Consider the following 8,530-nt stretch of genomic DNA (forward strand, 5'->3'; position numbering starts at 1 on the left):
AACTCATCATCTCATTTTCTTTTTTTTTATCTGTAGGGCTCCAAAGAGAGACTAAATATCACTAAATCCACAAGCAATCAAATGTGTTACATTGAAGACTCCATCTCCTTATGTTGTAAGCTGTTTTTCCACATAGCTGAACTTGCTTTCTTCATGCTTTGTATTTTTAGTTTATGTTTGCCATATGGAAAACAGATGCTATGTTTACTGTACTGTATGTATAAAATGATTAGTTGTTCTGCTGAGCTTTCTTTTTAACACCATGACTCCATAAAATATGTACTAGTATAACAAGTTAGGTAAGATGAATTTCCAAAAAAGTTTTTGCCTCTTGGTAGGATCAACATTTGGAAGATAAAATTTAATCTCCTTTACAAGTTTTATTTTAACATATGAGATCCATTAGAAATGTGCAATTCATTTATGAAAACGTAATTCAGTGTGCTTTTCTTACCTTTTAGCACTAGAGGCCACTAAAGCACTGCATATGCATGACAGAGCATTGACCATGTTTTTTTCTCGATGCCTTATAATATCCTGGAATTTTAATTACTGTTACCAGAAGAATGGTTATTCAGACCAAAAAAAAAAAGACTATCAGTATTGGAACTTTTTTCTCCTGTCTGCTGTATCATGTGGTTGAGTTGAGTCAAATATTTGATTCCATATGCTGAGTGGTTCTGGTCACATTTAATATTTTTGTGAGATTTGTTCAAATATTTAATTTCTACAAAAAAAAGTGCAAGAAAAGTATTCTACCATTTGTCACAATCATGCTTGCTGGAAAATATGTATTTTAGCTGTGAGGCAGGGATGCTGGAAAAGGGGTAAATCCCACAAGGTCTACTGATTCCCAAAGGGTGTTGGATTCAGCTCCCAGGATTCAGCTCTGGACACCATAACAAGCTCTGCTGTGCCCTGGCAGCCTACAGTATGTGCTCCAACTAGGAGTGTGTCTTCATGGAGAAACCTGCCATGATGGATTGCCGGCTGGGTTTCCTCTCTTTCGGAAGTTGCGGTGTGTGCAGTGAAAATACAAAAAAAGGAAAGGCTACTGACAAAAACAGAAAAAAAAGAAACAAAAAAACACTCCACATTGGGGAAATGAATTCACTGTATATCTGTATCTTCAGGCCTGATTAGCTTGAGAAATTATGTAAAACATGACAAGCACCAAATTTAATAGATTGTTGGCATTTCTGTAATGTTTCCAGAAAGCTGGCAGAAGAGTGGTTGTTTTAATTTTATTTGTCCCCTCAGTCGATATTACAGTAGGTATGATCCCATAGTTAAAATTGTATTCTGCATCCTCTCTTTGATTGCAGAAGAGTGGTTGTTTTAATTGTATTTGTCCCCTCAGTCAATATTAGGTATGATCCCACAGTTAAAATTTGATTCTGTATCATCTCTATTGTATTGTTTTTTTTCCCCACTGCAAAATTGTTTACTGCAGCTAAACCAGCATTTGAAAGTCACTTTGATCATGACAGACCAAGCAACATAGGAGGTTGTTGCTGCAAGGGTATGAGTATAAACTGAGGCCTTTGTTTTGTAGAATGCTAAGTTTAAATGATCAGAATTTAAACTTCTTAACTTAGTTAACTGCTTAATTGCCAATACAGTTAATGCCTGTGTCAGAACTTTGGTTGTTTATTAGAATCCTAATTTTTACTCACTTCAAATGAATAACCGTGTATGCAGTGAAAGACTAATTTTGGTTTTATTCATCTTGGATTGAAAGACATTTAAATTTCATTATCAGCACCGTTTCAAAATTATCTGAACAAAATTTGCCTTCGAGGTTAACCATGAGACGCAATGAACATGATTATCATGATTTCTCTGCAAAGATAAATATTCTTTTGCCACTAGCAACATTCTCAAAGAAATTAAACTTTTTATTCCATCTTAATTCCTTCATGGTTTAATTTGTTTTAAATAACCTTTATCAAGCAGTGCTGTATATCTCCTTATAAGATAGCTGCACCTAACTGTATTCCCATCCCCTTATCCTGCAGCTTCATCCAAGATCGCTTGTGAAGATCAGAACAGAGAGTATCACAGTGCTCACAGTACTGCTGTGCAAAACTGGCAAACAGCACTCCACAGTAATCTACAGCATTCACCAGTATTCGACAGTGAGACCCCAAAACTGAAACACAGTTCCACCATCAGCAATAACAGGTAACTTCTGTCCGTGCATACAGTATGGATAGTTTTGACTTGCTTTTGATTTTGTTTTGCTGTTCTTATTTTTTTGGGTTTTTGGTTCGGCAACTGTATACAGTTACCTTTTTATACTGTATACATTACCTATATTGCACTTCATGGTTTCTATGCAAAAGATAGACTCTTAATTACTGTGGTGTGATATTCGGATGTAAACCCATTTTCTAAATTGTGGTGTGCTCTATAAAATACAAAATAAATGGAGAGGAGCTACCTGTTCCTCCCTCCCTCAAAGTTTCCATGAAAAAAACTACTGCTGTGCTGTTACACTTCTAAGCATTCTGGGGTTTGCCTGTGTGACAGATATATTTGTAGTGGAAATCAGTTGAAAGGTGAAAAGCTTTTGAATAAAGCAAATAAAAGGATTCATGCAAAGGCCAGAAGAAAGAATGTCCTTTCTTTTATCATACAGTATGTCTTCAGTATATCCCAGCACTTGGTTGTGGAAGTACTATATGAGTACTGAATGGAAGAACCTACTGGTGATAAGATCAAAGCTGTCCTGTCTTCAAATGCAGTGTAACAGAAAAATTGTAAAGGTTTGTTGTAGCTCAGACAGTTACAACTATAGATAGCAGTGCAAGGACATGCTTTTGTATGCTGTAATTGTCTTTTAGCCAGTGCTACCTTAGAGTTCACAGTTCATATTAAAAACAATTAAAAAAATAGATTACTAATGCAATATGCAATACTGTGCCTATAAACGTTATAGCCGCAATCTTTTATTGTGACTATAAACATTGCTCCACATTACAGATAGTCTGTTGTAATGTTTATAGCTCTGGAGCATTTAATGTAAGCTAGTTCCAATGCAGTCTCTTTGATGCACAGATTAATACAGGTTTTCCCACAATCAATCTTTGATCTTCATCTGGAGTTGAGATTACAAAACAGGCACAAAATAATCCATACATCAAAAGCTTGCAAAAAGCTATACTAACTACAGAGGTTTCCCAAGCAAAAACAAAGCCCCATACAGTATGTTACCTAATTCTTTCTGCCCAAATTAAATGCTCCAGTGATCCACAGAGAGCTTTCAGTTTCTTATAGTGGACCAGAAAACTGCTCCGCTTGATCACTCATCTAGAACTCTTCCTTTTGTACTAGTTTAATATTGTCCTATAAACCTTTGAAGTTTTAATGTCGGTAATACAATTGAAGAAAGCTTACAGAAGTGACTTGATCTTGAATATCCTAATCTACCACACTGTGAGTCCAAGCAGAGAGCAAGTCTTGAAAAAAAATATTATATTGTTGTAACTTCAATTTTCAAGATTTATATGATTATTGGTGCAGTAAACTGTAAACAGAGGTACCAGCTGGGTAACTGCATATCGCATTAGGGACTGATCTATGCATATTTGTCAGCAGGCTTGGAGGTTGGTTAAAGTATGCTATTTTTTAAAATAGTTTTATGGCTTTGTAATTAAAACTTAAATCACAGCATGTCACTGTAGTTCATTAAGGATAAGTAAGTGCTTCCTCCGCAAAAGACAATTTGTGTCAGTACACTCACAGCAACTGTCACTTTGTGGGTGGTTTGTTGTACAGATGTTCATGGGTTATACTGTAGTTGTTTCCTCACCAAAAGACTGTATTTAACAACAGAGGAGCTTAATAAAAAAATAGAATCACAGCATTGAAAACTTAAAAGTTAACATGTGAACAGTGTGCTTAGAATGAAAAGGCTTTTGTTACATTGATAGATGCATTTTTCAGCTCTATCTTAATGGAACATAGTGGACTATTGCTTAATTTAATTATTTGAATCCACAGGTCTTTCAGTATAGCGTACGAAATATTTAATTTATAGCAAAGGAAAACAATTTTTGTATGGATTTATTTTAGACAATTTTTTAATTCCTATTTTATTTCTGAGTTTTTTTTCAAAGTTTAAACAAACATGACAAATTATTTCAGGCTTTGGTTATAAAACTTTATTCTGGATTTTTTTCCAAAAGCCCAATGAATATTTAAATGGTTTTTATAATGTGCTAATTACAATTGTGATGTCCAACTGAAATATTTTGTATGCTGAAATGTAACAATTGACTCTCGAGGACTTGGCTTTTCTGCATACTTTATTGTTAGTGGGACAAGCTAAAATATTATTGAAAGGGAAGCAGTCCCCTGCAGGGCATTCATTGAAATAATTGCTTTTCTGGTTTTATATTTGTCTGAATATAAGACACTCCTGTGCTGTATTCACAGACAGAGATACAAATTGTTTGCCACAGGACAGGACTTATTAAAAAATTCCACTCATTGGTTTTCTTTGGGCAATGTAGTGTCATGTTTGATAAGGGAAGAGCTGGATAGCTTTTCCGCTAGAGTTACTTGTTCATTTGTACTGGATGTTGTGTTGTTACACCAGCAATGACAGTAAGACGTTTTTACTTGGTACAGAGCAACTGTGGTAAAAATGTAAAGGCCATACCAGAATCACAACAGCTCATGAAATCAGAGATTATCCTGGGCTCCATATTGTTACGTGAACAGTAGAGAATGTCACTCCCTCCCTAGGTGGAACTCTAGTGCATTGCAGGGGTTACCCCCTCTAGTCCCTCTAGTCATACAGCAGGGTGGGCTGGAGTTACTGGGGTAAAGTTCCCAATTCAAGTTCCAGTTTATTGTCATTATACTCATACAGAGGTATATGGTATAAGGACATGCTATTTACAGCAGCTAGCTCTCTGACAGTAAGTAGTACAAAAAACAACAATATAATTGTGTAAGAAAAGAAAGACAGGGACAACAGGCAATGTGCAAAACAGTAGCAGGTAACAGGTAATGTGCAAAACAGCAACAGTTTGCAAAATCATCCGTCAACAGAATGAAATAAAGGGTACAAAATTATGGGGAGTGAACATCTTGAAATGTGAGGTAGAGGTACAGTAGATTTCAATGTGCATTTGAGTTTTGATAGAGAAGGCACTGTAAGGGTTCAGATCCTAGGTGAGAGAGGCTGGGAGTTTAATAGTTTGATAGTGCAGGGGTAAAAACTGTCTCTGAGTCTGGTAGTCTGATTCAGGGGTACAACAGCAGTAAATGTATCTGCGGCATGGATTCAGGCTGCCAGTCATGAGTCCAGAAGCTTACTCACAACATTATACTGCCCCTATGAGATAGCGGAAGGAATGTTGTGTAATAAGGCCATTGCAATTTTCTTTAAAAAATGCAAACATCCGTCATAACCAGGTGATAAGTTGATTTTCTGCGACAACGATGTGGCAAAGACTTGTAAAGGGAAAGAAGAGATACAGGAATTTGAAGTATAAAGCCTGCATACTTACAAAGACTTAAAGATTTCAAAGATATACAAATATATCTTGATATACAGTATTTGCCCTACATTTCTGTCGCACAGCTACAGTCTGTCAGTGTAAAGGATGTAGAGTGGAACAAGATCAGCTGTTTAAAATGCCACTGAGTCTTTCTGATTTTTATATTTGAAATCAATTCTGCCGAGGAAGTACTGTATATGAATGGACCACAAAACCTTATTGAAATTCTTAAGGTAAAAAATGATCTGGAGATGAAGGCGTTACACTTCTACACTTGACAGGAAACCAGATGATGTCAAGTTGGCTCAGAACCACAGGAATGATGTGGAGTCTTGCTCAACCTGCAGCCTGACTCCCAGCTCTCAGCTGTCACTGGAGAACAGGCCCCTACTGGGGCTGACAGACAGGTGAGTCGGAACAGAGGCATAAAAGACCAAATCTGCTCTGTTGCTGCCCGGCAGAAATCCCCAGGGACATGCCCAACACTCAGGTTGTTTGATCATGGTAGCCCATCATCCCTGTAACCTCCAGTTTTGATGGCTGCAGGTCAGGGCTCAATGGTGGTGGGGAGAGCCCTCTGTGAAACTGCTCTCTTACAAATCATCCACTCTTCAGAAATTAATTGCAGCTGCCCATTCTTACTTACTTTGGAGCTTTGGAGCCCCTGCTGATATTTTTATATTAATCTTCACCCAGATAGTCACATATTGGGACTATCCTCTACTGTACTAGAAGCAGTTCTACAAATTTGTGCTTGTTTCAGCACTGTGTGTGAGCTGTAAATGGGAGCAGTTAATGATAAAGCTGCTTCAGCGTTTTTTCAGCTGATCGTGACACATAAATACATATCTGAGTTCTTGTTTGCAAAGAAAAGGCAATTGCATATACAGTATGGACAGACAAAAATGTAACCCAAAACTCAGTGGAGAGTGTCTGTAAATAGCAATATGCAAAATGACTGTGTGTTGTGTGATCACCAGTATGAAATACTGCAATTATAACATTTCGGCCTTGGAGCCTCCACAGCCGAAACATTGTGTTTCATTTCTTTTCAGCATGGAATAAACCTTTTCTTGTTCCTTTGCGGCCTTCACTTGCTGATACTGCTACCCACTTAAAACACTTGAAATTATGGTTTTAGAAGTCCTATTATGAACAGACCTGAAACATATTGAATGGATGTTACTTATGAAAGTAACATCCATCTAATTTCTAACTGCTTCTTTCAATTCAGGGTTGCAGGAGAGCCGGAGCCCTCCTTTGGCAGCAATGCATGGTACACCCTGAATGGGATGCCAGTCCATCAGAGGGCAGACACACAGACATACAGTACATGCATTCACATGTCCAATTTTCCCTGAACCCTTATGTCTCTGGACTGTGGGAAGACACTGGAGCACCTTAAGGGAACCCTTGAAAACACATGGGGAAAATACACACTCCACACAAACAGCATCTCAGGTCTGGAATTGAACCTGGGGCCCCAGCTCAGTGAGGTAGCAATACTGTGCCCCCATGCCGCACATCAGAGTAGCAACTGTGTATAAATACACAATAATGATGATGTCTTGCAAGCAATATTTGTGTTGTGCTTCTACATTTCTACATTTTGAATTTCTTACTATCCTTCATGTTCTGCACTAAACATAATGAACAGTCTAAAACTATGCAAATGAATGTTCAAAGTTAAACAAAACACTGTCATTCCAGTTGTTAAAAACCAGCTGGCTCAGGAAGAGTTTTGCATAAGATGGGCACCTTCTCAGCAGGGGAATCCATTGTCAGGGTTGTTTTAGGTTCATAGCGGTGAGTCTGTCATCTGCTACATTTTATAATCAGCTTAATTTATCCCTGCTCTCTTACCCTTGACAGTCTGAAAATGAGGTATGTATTTTTAACTCTTAGTACAGTTATCTTAAGGGTAATTTAATATATAGGCTCTATGAAGTAGTGGATTCTTTTTTCACCAGTTTGCTTTCTTTTCAACATTTTAAATTAAGATCAGTATATATATATGTACTGTATTATTTTGGGATATTACTTTTGGTTAAAAGCTGATGATGTTTGTTTATAATTAATTAGATTATCTTGTACAGTTGCTTTCATTAAGTGTTATTCAGAAGATATGGTATGGTTCATCACTGACAAAAGAATATGAATGAATGCAAAAGAAGTTAGTGTTTGTGAAATACATATTTCAAGCGTGTTTAGTGTAATATGGCTTTATTAAGCAGTATACTGTAATCAACAATTTAGATGTGATACGAACAAATACATATAGCTGCTGAGTTGTGATGATCAGTTGTTGTGATGATTCCATTTAAGCCTTTTATGGAAATCAAATTCCTGTTGCAATTTGCTGTGGAAAGCTTGATTATGTCTGTGTTATGCATACTTGTTTTCTTTCTATGAGATTCCTCAACTAGGGTTTGTGCGCTGAGTGATGTTTCTCAGGATACTGACAGTTTTGGCATGAATCTGAAGTATTCTGGGTTTCATTTAAGCATTAAAGGGGCCTTTACAATGTTTGTTTCTGAGCAGTGAAGTCTAACCCCTTCTATAACCAAGGCTCTGTGTGGTAGTGTTTGATAAGTTCAGGACAGAAGACACATGTAAGACATGTTTCATGTGATTGATATGCTAACACTTAATGAATGATGGGCATCTTGGCTTCAGAATAAAGGCTAATTGGGCACTTATTGCCTTTCATCAGCAATAAGTAATGTGCCATCTTTGTATTGCTACATGTCTTAGATATTTATTAGCACTTAAAACTTATTTCAATAATAAAATAGTAATCTCACTTTTGTAAAATCCTAAGAGGTGTGCTTCTATGAAATGGTACGTTTTCAGCTTACTGGCATGAGAGATAGCGTTTAATAAATAATGGATTCCCTTGTGAAGGAATCCATTTTTTTATTAAACACTATCTCTTTAGCACTGAAAAGCAATAAGAACAATATGTCAATGTTAGCATAGCTGAGGGTCAGCGCTTGACTAAATTCTTACTAGATTGT

Source organism: Lepisosteus oculatus, chromosome 5, assembly GCF_040954835.1.
Source record: "Lepisosteus oculatus isolate fLepOcu1 chromosome 5, fLepOcu1.hap2, whole genome shotgun sequence".
NCBI lineage: Eukaryota > Metazoa > Chordata > Actinopteri > Semionotiformes > Lepisosteidae > Lepisosteus > Lepisosteus oculatus.